This window comes from Galleria mellonella, unplaced genomic scaffold, assembly GCF_026898425.1.
Source record: "Galleria mellonella isolate WM207_F2 unplaced genomic scaffold, CSIRO_AGI_GalMel_v1 utg165, whole genome shotgun sequence".
In the NCBI taxonomy this organism is placed as follows: Eukaryota; Metazoa; Arthropoda; class Insecta; order Lepidoptera; family Pyralidae; genus Galleria; species Galleria mellonella.
Genome location: NW_026442009.1, coordinates 1,636,400 through 1,649,284, shown reverse-complemented (window position 1 = coordinate 1,649,284; position 12,885 = coordinate 1,636,400). Strand labels below are relative to the sequence as shown.

The 12,885-nt window shown below is 29.7% G+C and overlaps 1 protein-coding gene across 1 annotated transcript in view; it reads right to left on the bottom strand.

Annotated features, from left to right (window-relative positions):
- Positions 1-12,885, bottom strand: part of LOC113519031 (peroxidase-like) — a 96,191-nt gene that overhangs the window by 58,322 nt on the left and 24,984 nt on the right. Inside the window, exon 2 of the mRNA XM_052892715.1 lies at positions 7,716-7,753. The gene's annotated coding sequence lies outside the window, so the exon portion shown is untranslated. The remainder of the gene's footprint in view (positions 1-7,715; positions 7,754-12,885) is intronic.

The following is a 12,885-nucleotide window of genomic DNA, read 5'->3' as shown; positions in this document are numbered from 1 at the left end:
CTGTTCTAAAAATTTATCCGTGATATTTTTATCATTATCATTTAAAACAAAAATCATAAGATATATTTAAAAAAATACAGTTGAAATTTTTCATTTTGAAGTCAATTAAATAATACGCACACGGATGCACATACACTCAAAATATAAGTTAAATAATAGAGCATAATTAGATTTATATGTAGCTTACCAAATATCACGGTATAATATACTGGGCTGCCTAAATTACATGTAAGCGTAGTTATTTATTTGTGAAACAGAGCTCATGGTACTAATAGCCCCTAATGACAGTTCTCTCAAGTCATAGGCTAAGGAGTATATTTTATACTGATAAAGGTCACCGCTCATTGTAATCATTCCGTTATGATCCGAACTTAGCAGACTACATTCAACTGTTAGTTAATTAGAACTATTACAAAAAATATTATATTAACTTTCTGAATATAGTCTGCTAAGTTTAAATCTTTTGGAAAAAAGTTTTTACTATAGAAAACGCTATGATTATAATATGAGTAAATTATAAATATTTCACCAGAGGGAGACTTTGTACAAAAGTCGTTTGCTTGGGCATCTCTGTCCCATTCGTGATTCTACCGTGAAGCAGTTGTGTTTGCATGGCTGTGTTTCGGTTTAAAAGCTGGGATATGGCAGTGAATTTACAGGATACAGAGGAATAACACCTGAATCCTCAGGAATGGCAACGCATAGGGAGTATCATAGGCGAAACAGTATACTCTGTTATGTCCATGGTACTGCTCATGTGTAAAGGCGACGGTTACCACTTTCCATTAGATGGACCGTCAGCTTGTTTGTCATTCTAAATAGATTAAAAAAAAATATGATAATAATAAATATTTATTTACCTATAAATAATTAATATATTAATTAATTATGTATTGAGTGACAGTGCATGCAAATGGCTACTAATCGTTTTTTATGAAAGTCTATGATTGAGCAGTAGACAATGACTGAAATAATAACGATCTATTATTAATCTAGGATAGATATTTCTGTGCATGCAATATTTATTCAAATCCATTCAGCAGTTTATGCGTAATGGGTGACAAATATCTGAACATATTTACAAACCTTCACACTTATATATTATATTGATAATAATTATGGTCAAAAGTTACCATAAATACTTTTTGTCTATTCAGAGAATTGAACTCGCGAACTAATATCTTGAACAGATATTAAGAACGCTCTATTAATAAATAAATAGATCAATTTAATAATAGTATTTACAAAAAAAATATGTTAAATACTTTTTAGAAAAGTATTTCGGTTTTTGAAAGTAATAGTTACGCAAGTAATATTGCATTCCATTTAATAATTGATACAGCAATTTCAGTTTATTATTTCTTTATACTAATAACTGTATTGGAACACAAAAGTTTTGCCACCTAAATGTATTGCAGTAATTCAACAAATGTATTTAGCTCAACATTCCTTTTTGCAATCTATAGAGAGGCCTACCAACGAACAATTAACAATTGAAATGAAATTAATATGATGACAGTTGTTGGCGACAAACCTCCTTTTATATAAGTTTACCTTTTTTAGATTTATATTTTTATATTTTGAATATGTCTTTTGTTTTTCTTCTTGATTCTTCTAGTTGACATACTATTGTATATTGTGTACGTATCAAGGAATTAAACTGGTAAGCCTCTATATTATTATTTTATTATTGTTCCTGCCCTTTTCTTCTACCAGCGCCGTTTTTAACGGTAAATCACTTGTTTCATTTTGTCGTTAATAACTCTTTATAAAATACTTTAAAACATTATTTATAATACTAACAACTATTCGACGATGGCTTAAAGTAAACATACAAAGTAATAAAAAATATAAATGCACAAAATAAAAAAAATAAACTGCAATCTTATACTTAATGTAACATAATCCAACACACAGCCTGTATATACATTAATAGGAAACAACGGTGGGGATGTATTTTCATTAAGTTGTTTAATAATACTTAATTATGTAACGTGTATTAGCATGTAATATTTACACATACACACGTAACTCTACCAATGTAAACAGTGGACACAAAATTACAAACTCATTTAGAAAAACCAATATGTTTATATCCGGTTGACAAACATTATGTTGTTTAAATTTCAAATGTGTCCCTCTCTAAAATTCTTAATTGGACTATCAAAATCATTTAATTTAACCCAATGGACCCAGTTTTTCTCAAATGATGTTCTTACTTCCAAATAGTACTTAATTTTTATTTACATATTTACATTTTTTTATGCAAAAAGGTATTGTAAACAAGTAAGCGACGAAAAATTGCAACCGTCATTTATAGAAAATATCGCACCATGGGTTTCACAGAATAAATACAGTATGGTGTTTACTTACTTATTTTTTGTATATCTTATACTTATTTATAAATCCATTATAGATTTTACTTAAAGCAACAACATTTAACACAAAATATCTATAGACTTAAACCCTAAACTGCAGTCAGTGAGTCAGTAAAATTTTAATATATGTATATTTACAAAATAAATATTTCTCTCTCTTTAAAAGCTTTCAAGAAGTCAATGTAACAACATCAATGTAAATAAATGTAAAATTTTTATTTAGGACTTTCTGAAATATATTTTTATTTTTACTGTCATTATTTAGTTTATATTAGATACTCGCACTCCCAGGTAATTAGCGCGAATTAATTGGACACCCATTTCAAAAAGTCGCCAAACCGTTTGATCTACACTACTCCATAAAAACATCCTAAAAAACCTTACTCTCCTTTTTTCAGCAGTCATGTAAAATGTACTCTATTATTATATTAAAACAATTTCGTGACAATTTTATTACAATTAAAATCAAAGATGACAATACTTTTTAATTATTATGAAAAATAGTCAAATAAGTATTAATTATATTTATGTAGTTTGTAAACAAATTGTATTTTTTCACTTAGCGGCATTCGAGAAACAAGTTAATTTTCAACGGTCGTTTTTTGATCATTTTAACCCAGTTATGTTTCTTTTACGTGAAAAATAAACAAATCCTACTTGACATATTATAAAATAATACTTAGCAGAACTGGTTAGTTCCAATTATAAATATGACTGATAGAAATATTCATATGCTTTTTTCTATATACCTACATATATTTAATAGTATAATTTACTGCACAAAAAATATATGTATAAGGTATTACAATAACTCTAAATCTAAATTTATATCAATTAAATATCTAAAGTCTAAAATAACTAAATACATATAGGTATATTTTAAATAGGAAATACCCAAGCCAACAAAAACAGGCATATCTACTTAAGAATACAAATGGTTGTACTATGCTGAGATTGAACTCGATACTTTCGAAATCTTACAATCCTAAACTTTGTAAATGACGATAATATATTTTAATTACTACAGATACAAGTGGAACAAGTATATCAATATATAGCCCAATGTTTTTGTAAACAATCACTAACTGTCATTTGTCACCTGTTCCGGAAGCAAGTAGATTGGCCACGGTCGTTTTGAATCGTTTCGACCTAGTCATGTTTCTTCGACATAATACACGATTTCATGGTATTTTTTTTTATTCAGCACACAGTAGACTGTTTTCCAACCGTCTCGGTGATTGTTTAATTACCCAGACGCAATATATTACGAGGCCACTCATTAATTTGGCCTATTTTAATAATATATTGAAATGAAATCGTATCTTGGATAATAGATTGAGTACACGATATACTTTTTTATATAAACGCAAAAAAATATATTTTAATATTTAAGTCTTTTCAATGTATAAAATAGCTCGTCAAATTAATCATCGTCGCACTCACGAAAGAGAGAAATTGACTGATGTATATAATGTTACGTAATGTATGAGTAATAATAGTAACTGTTAATCTAGCAACAATAAATTTTGCAAATAGTTCCTCATGCAATATATTAAATTCCCAAAAATGTCATGGGAGCGTAAAGTAATTAATTTCACGCTGGCAAAGCCGCGGTAAATAGCTAGTTTACGACCCAGTTATTATATATTTATGAAATAGGTACCAACAATATGCATATTATATACTAAATGTGTTCTGCGGTGTCGCCTACGTGAATCAATATATGAAATATTTTATGTGCTATGTTAGTTATACTAAGGATATAACCTATCCGTGTATCAAATTTCATACAAATCTAATAAAATTTTGATAGTTTTTACATGAAAGCGTAACAAACATCCATCCATCGTTACAAATTTTCGCACTTGTTAGGTATATTATATAATATTATAACAGGATAAATTAAGTTCCATTTTTTGTGTAGCATGCATCTACACTTATAGTCGGTGTTCACAATATTGACTACATTTTTGTGTCCATAACTTTGTCTTTATGAAATTCAAAACTAATTTATTCATAAAACTGATGTGGTATTTTAACACTAACACCGTATCTAGCTCATTTCACTTCAAACAATGAAGGGGTCAAGATATATCTCACAGTTCCTTCTACCGATTTTTGATAAAACATACACGTTTTTAAGATATGCTGATACCTACTTACTCGATTATTAAATTCCGTTGAAATTCGTTTAGTAATTTTCTCACGATTACATAACAGGTATACTTAGATTGCATACATGTAAATAATGACTGTACTAAGTTACATATTTCTAGCAACTATCATTTTCACAAAAGTAACTTAAGAATCATTCTAATCTATAGACGACAATTGCCACTTTAGCCGTTAGCTTGTTTGCTATTTTTAGTATTAAAAAAATATTTGAGCAACAAAATTTCCAACATCACGAAATATAAAAAAATATAAAATACAAGTAGATACCTAATTCACAAAATATCTAGATAACAAACAGTAAATAAAAATACAAGATATTTACAATAGATATTTATTGCTTGTAATATTTGGGTAATCTCAGATATTCGGCTTTTTTAATTTATCCTTCCAACTTCCAGTTGTTAACAACATACAATATATTTATAATATTTATTATTTTCAAATCATTATTCTCGGTTTTTTTCTTACACTTATACGCATATCTAATTTTTTAAAAGTATCTAGGGCGACCCCTATCGACATCATCTAGCAATAATGAATGGAGACGTTGGTTTTCTTTTTAACTTTTGTAATGGATAATAATGAAATGGTAACCCCGCCTACGCCCGTATACGCTGGCGGAGCACCAGTAAGGGATGATAGGTGACGATGAAAACAGGGACCTCAGTCAATCGTGACAAATTCCACTAGAATTAGTTACAATAGTTTTCAGGGAGAACCGCATGGAGGCCGATCTAATAGAGTATATTGCTAGTTATGAGGAAATTAGACCCCATTACTAATAATCACTTTCCCCCTGTCAGAAGCGGCCACTCTAAAGGGCATATATCGATCAAATAAGGACATGCTAAAGAAGGGAATTAAAAGTAGCTGTAACCGGCGAGCATGTATGAAAACGAAAAACTTGTTTAAATCGAATTTGGTGTTCCATTATTTCCGCCTAACCTAATGGAAGACAAGCGTGACAGATATGTAAAAGCACATATATAAACTATACAAATCAGTGAAGAGACTCTAATGAAATGTACTTTAAGCTTATCTGTAACCTAATTTGTAACATAAAGCTATGAGAGAGATAAGCTTATGTTCTATCTGATTATTACACTCTATTACCAGAGTGTACAGAATATAAACGTTTATTAGAACGTTTACCCTAGCTTATGAGCGCGTAAGTCGACTAAGCCAGTGCTTATTTTGATAATAAATAAATTCGTTTTAAAATTGATCTATGTAGGTACAAATGTTTCTTATAATATGAAACAGATATTCCATAAACATTATTATTATTAAGATTTTTTTTTCTTTGATTACTGTGGACGACAAAGAAAACCAGGAATAAAATTGGAAATATACATATGTATCTATATTCATCAAGGAAACTTACAATTAGCTATGGTTTAATTAAATTAATTAAAAAAACATTTTTACATATTTTAATTAAATATGAACCAAGTATGAAAGTTCTTTTTATGCAACTTAGAATGGCAAACAAGCTGACAGTCCACCTGATGGAAAGTGTTAACCGTCGCCAAAGTAATATAAAAAAAGGGATATTTTTTTTAAATCGATTGATGTTTAAGACTGACGGCGTAAAAATGTAAATAGTGCGAAACAATGCTCTACCGAATTAATCGTGATAGAATGGTATTATAGACGTGAAGTCACGGGCACAACTAGTCTTGATATAGAATAGTCATTGTGTAGCATGGCCTTATTTATATATGTTCACATCACAGTTCTGTTAGTGTTCGCATTGAGCAATTATGCTCGCACGCACGCTTGATATTATTTATTACTCTGTCGAGCTGAGGACAGGAATTAATGATAGAGTGGCTTATATAATCTGTACCGTTATTAAAATATATAAAAACAAATCAGCTTAAATACAGACAGATAGACAGGCAGATTATAGTTTCAAAATTGTATTACATTAAACAAACACTTTGTATGTTAATTTATTTATCCATTTCATTAGTTACAATGATTGCAAGAAGTTCTGAATTCGCATGCAGATATATGCTATACCTTCACCAATTATGAATATAATATAACAATTTTTTTTTTTCAATCTAAGTATGTGTGAATAATGTAGTAATTGTATAAAAACACAATGAAAGCATTGCTTTTTTATACAATTACTCTATTTAATATTTCAAAGTAATATAAAAGAAAAAGTTAATGAATGTAAGAAACTTCGAAAAAGTGATATTTGATATCATTAAATGGAAATTGCAAACTCTTTGTAAAGATTCTCTAAGTTTCTTTGCGAGAAATTTAATACGATCAGAGACCTTTCTTACACGCCACTCGTAAATCGTATTGGGCTATCAAATAACGTTTTATTTCATTTAAACCTCATTAATGATTCATAGTGTGATGACATTTTAATCTAATAACATTATTAATACATTTTAACACTAGATGAAATCCAGTTCTAGATTATTTTATTATCTTAACAACTTACGGCACTATATTTGGTAAAACAATATTAACTTACATAAAAAATATTACCTACTCGTATCAATAAAAAAGTAGAGTTTGATTTTATCTACATACGAATGTATTACGTGAAATGTATTTACAGAATACTACGATTAAATATTTTATCCACTGTTACTAAGTCGAGAGTGACGTCCTCTAATGAAAAAAAAGGTTTTTAGGTCACTCTTTCACTCTTACTGGATGACAGCTTTATGTGCCCTCCAAGATTAAGACATAAATTTGTAAAAGTAAATTTTAAAATAGAACTCGTTCTCTAGAATCCCAAAATGCAGTCAAACGTTGTACGAGCACAGAGGAAATATATATGTATATTTCTTATAAGGTCCAACTGAACTGTCGCCGTTTATTCTAGAATCAAAGAGTTTCTTATTTTAAAGTCCATTTGAACAATTATGTAGTATGTTCCGGTATGAAACATTCAGATACTGTGGCAAACACTTATCATCAACTACTCCGCGTACTATGAGTACTTTACCCACTATATGAAAAAGCTATATGAAAATAACAATAGGATGCTAATACGAATGAAAATTTAATATAAGAAATATTGAGCGAATAGAAAATTCTACAGTGAGCTAATGTACGGTTAAAGTATTAGTTTCAAAAAGAAATAATCTTTCATTTTGTGTAGGTTACTTGCGATATTAAAAAACTTCATACCTGAATATTGGCACTCAGGTGCAAACTCGTCCTAGTATCTGAAAAGAAAAAAAATATGAAACTTATTGCAATAATCGACATAAAATTCTGAAATCAAATTTCTTAAAAGACAATAGAATATGTAAAATAATAGAATATTAAAATAAAGTTTATCCAAAGAGGCGAAATTTTTATTTTAATTAATAGAGATATAATTATTTGATATTAGAGAAATAATTATTCTAGTTAATAGAGATAAGAAATATATTATTGGATTAGAATAAAACTAAATGGATGTTATTAACAAATGGATAATTAGAAATTTTCTTTGACTAGGTTTTTCAAAAAAAGATAAGTTTTGGTTCATATTCAAAATAAACTAATACGAGTAGATATAATTTTAATAAAATATTACTTAAACACTCATTATTTTTAAACATAAAATTATTAAATTCAGGGTATTTTCATAAGAAAACAATAAACCGCTGCAGAAATATGTAAATATTGAATTTCCTTGAATGAACAAAATGAAATCTATTATAATAATTTTATTACAAATCATTACTTTTAGAATCTTACTAAAATATTCGTTTAATTTTAAATATAGAAGAATATACCTTTTTAAAATATTTCTGTAATATCAATTCTTGGTATCAATTTATTTGCAAGTTAAATATATTTTAAGCACTTATTTATAAAAAAAGATTTCAGCAAATACAAAATAAAAACACTATTAATATTCTCTTATTATGTCTAAAACATTCGATCAACACATATAGTATATTAATGCACATATAGTATTTTTTTACTTTGGTTAAATATAAACACGCACACAATTATATTGATAATAACACACATATGAATAAAAAATAAACTATATGAAATCATTGTCACCTGCATAAATGATGTTATGAAACTGCAATAGGAATACTAAGACGTGATGATAATTACATTATGTTAGGTATTATCTTGCTAGACTAGTTTCATAAACAAGGTTTTATGAAATGTCTGCTAATACATTCACAAATTTTGCATACTAAATTTAAATATACCTATATTTATAAAAAATAGACATGAAGTCGTATCATATTCAATTATATTAATTTAATATGATAATATAATATTTTTATACAACTTAGAATTGCAAACAAGCTGGCGATCCACCTGATGGAAAGTGGTAATCGTCGCCTATAGACATAAGCAGTACCATGGACATAACAGAGTATACCGTTTCGCCCATGATACTCCCTATGCGTTGCCATTCCTAAGGATTCAGGTGTTATTCCTCTGCGTCCTGTAAACATATCCCACCCTTCAAACCGAAACACAGCCATGCAAACACAACTGCTTCGCGGTAGAAACACGAATAGGACAGAGGTGCCCAAGCAAACGACTTTTGTACAAAGTCTCCCTCTGGTGAAATATTTATATTTATACCCCATGCGTTGCTGTTCCTGAGGACTCAGGTGTTATTCCTCTGTACCCTGTAAATTCACAGCCATACCCCAACCCTCAATAAGTACTAAGATATTATTGGTTTGTTTTTTACCTATAACATATCTATCCTACACTCAGTAACAGTAGGTAATAATAGCAAACAATTTCATTTCCAAATAACTACGTACCTTCCCATCCACAACGGTTTAATTCCACCGTCTTCTATAAATAACAATACGAGAATTTTTTTGGTAAAATACCGAGTACATTATTCAGCAAGCGAATAAAGTGACCAATTACGAACAAATGTGCAGGACTTCAATCAATTCACACGAGTTGAGATTGTATGTACGGGAAAATAAAGGAAAAATCTATATTGACATATCACTTCACACACCAAAAACAAACATTGAACAAAAGCAGTCTGCTTGAGTATTTTTATCTCACTCGTGTTTCTGCCATTAAGCGACTGTTCCTATATAAACATGGCTAAAAGAAAAAGTTCTCAATTTGACGATGAGTTTTTAGATCTAAACGCGTAAAAAAATCGTAATTTATTTTCAAAATCCTTCCTGATATACTAAGTATGAAAGTGAATATAATTTTCTGTTATTTTTTAATGGATAAAAGTGGAATGGTAACTCCGATGCGATATTTGTATATGCTGGCGAGGCACTAGTGATAGATGATAGGTGAAGATGAAGGCAGGTCAGTTGGCTCATTGTAAAGAATTTGACAAGAATTAATCAGGATGGTTTCCACGGGAAACTGCGTGGCGGTCGACCTGATAGACCTGATTGTCTGCTTGTTAGTCAATCGTCATGAAATTTATAATACACTATTTATAATGAAGAAATATATAGGTTAACAATGTTCCGTCCCGGAACATTATCCGCGTGAACGAAAGTTGAATTGTTGAACGTTTCGAACTAGAGCTAATCCACAATAAAAGATAAACATTGCATACAGTCAAATTGCCATGAACGAGAATAAATATTTAGGTGATATACCTAGGTACTCATTCTATTTATTATACTAGACAAATAATTTTTGTTTAAACCCCATTTTGTCTCACTATTACTGACCTACTGAAAATGTTCAGAAATTAATAAAATAATAAATAAATTAATAATTCTGCGTGGTCCCGACATAGATCTCCTTTCCGTAAGTATCGTAAGAGACGACTAAGAGAATTTAATTGTCAAGGGATGAGCAGCAGCGTCTCTCTTAAAACATATACCAAAACCAAATTGCGGTTGCCAATCCAACCGGTAGTCGTGGCAAATATTAGCAAACACCCCAATAGAGGGAGACTTGTATTCAGCAGAAAACAGTAAAGGGCTGATATGATGATGAGGTTAACAATAGATTTTCATATCGACAACGAGAAAATATATATTGTAATTCCTGTTGACACAATTATCGGGCACTGTGGCGCTCATTCCATACTGTCATACATCGTATTGATTATTCGGATATTCGCTTGAAAGCAATTTCGTATTTTGAATCCCCGGTATTTGTATTGTTGGTTGTTTAAAAGCAGTTGGTTGAAGAACATTGTCATAATTTTAAACTGATTCTCTATATGTCTACCTACAGCTATATAATTCCCAACCGGACTAATATCTGTGCGTTTTTAACAGTTTATTTAATTAATATTATTCGTAGGTATAAAAATAAATATTCTTATGAATTACAATTTCTAATGAAGTTAGTGTCTCTCTAGGGGAACTCATTTCCTTATTACTCGTAATACAGAAGTTTTTAGGTATATATAAATAAAACTTATTTATAAATTAACTAGCTTTGATCCCTGTACATCGTCTGTGTGGCTTGGATTGGCCAATTGGGACAAATTGGAACCAATTGGGACAAAAAATAGCCTTTGTCCTTCTCCAACCATATAATACATATCGGTATACCGAATTTCATAGTGATTGCTTAAGCCGTTAAGGCGTTAAGAGACAACAAACAAATATTCACTTTTATATTTATGATATTAGTAGAGCTTAGTAAGGATATTGTATTACATTTTCAATGAAACGTTGACACTGTTATTTTTCTTTTAATAAGTAAAATATTATTGTTACGTGTTAAAATATATTTTTGTTCTATGCGTAAGGATTTTATAATCCTAATTTTCAAGAAGGTAAAAGCCCTTAAAATAATATAAAAAAAAAAAATGGATAATTCAAGACTACATATCGATAAGTCGGTCACAGTAGCTTTTTTGTTTCTAGGCCTACATTTATAGTTCCTGTACATGCAACTTTGTTTGCGTCAAATTTAGATGAAGATAACCTACCTTATAATTTTCTATTACAATGCTAATCTAATACAATGTATAGTAAGGAATAACTTTTTTAAACCTTCGATATGTTCCGAAGCATTACATGACTATTCGAGACATATCGCTATTTCCAGAAGTCATAAAAAATTACTGTTGATTTTTCCATGAAGTTGACAGACTGGCATAGTATTACTATGAATTAATAAAAAAAAATTAAATTGTAAAACATAAAATATAACATAATGCTATCAGGCATTAAGTTCGCCCTGTAGTCATTTTTCAATGTGTGCAAAAGTATAAATAAATAAATAAATTGGATCAATAGTCGCAAAAAAAATATTAGAAAATTAAAAACCATATTTTTTAAATAAAACCTAAATAAAAAAATATACTATCTTGATCAAATTGCCTTTTAATTGGAAATAATTATATCGTGCATATGGTAATAATGAAATAATTTAACCGTTGACTGCTCAAATGAATCAAGAAATCTTTCCGATATAACATAATGCATGGATATATAATGTCTGTTACGTGTTATTAAAACAGTTAAACTGTTTCCTCTTTTAGATACAGATAAAAAAAAATATCTATACACATAGCTATACTTATCATCATTTCAGCCATTAATTGTTATTTACTCACCATAGGCCTGCCTTGTAAACTGCCATTAAAAACAGTCCTGAGCCACCTGCATCCATTGACTCCTTGCAGTACATTTGAGGTCGTCGCTCTATGTTGTGGGAAATGTTCCTAAATAGTGCTTTTTTGTATGGAACCACCACCTGAATCTTTCTTCCTTATGATTTGTCGGTTCTTCGAGCTATTTGAACGATCCATTTTTACTTTAGACTTGTGTTTCTTCACCGTATAGTCCCGACATAAAATAGGCCAACCTTCCTTTCTCGTGGGTGTCGTAAGAGTCGACTAAGGGAGAGCGAGGGATGGTCAGGAGCGACTCTCTTAAAACATCTCTAAAAGCCTAACTGCGGTTGCCAGCCCACCTGCCAAGCATGGCAACTACTGGCAAAATTCCCATTATAGGGAAGGCTTATATATATGTTTAGCAGTGGGCAGTAAATGACTAAAATAATAAAATAATTTGTTATTTTTCAGATATATTGGCCATTTTAGTTTTTCTTTATCTCAAATTTTACTACACAGCCGAACTCCGAGTATAGTCCTTTCCACAGTTCGCTGAACAAACACTATAAAACGCTGAGTAATATATAATATCTGCAATATGACACCTGTCACAGAGCATTCCCAGGTAAAAGCACTTTTTCTTAATTCAATATCTTGTTTAGTCAATTTCAGTTGAATGATACGATTGAACTGAAATTGGATTACGAAAAATCAACTGGAATGTTTTCCCAGAAAATGTGAAGACATTCTTCAATGAATGAATAAGGTGTTAACATTATAATATTAGGACATTTAAAAATATCTTAACATGCATAACAT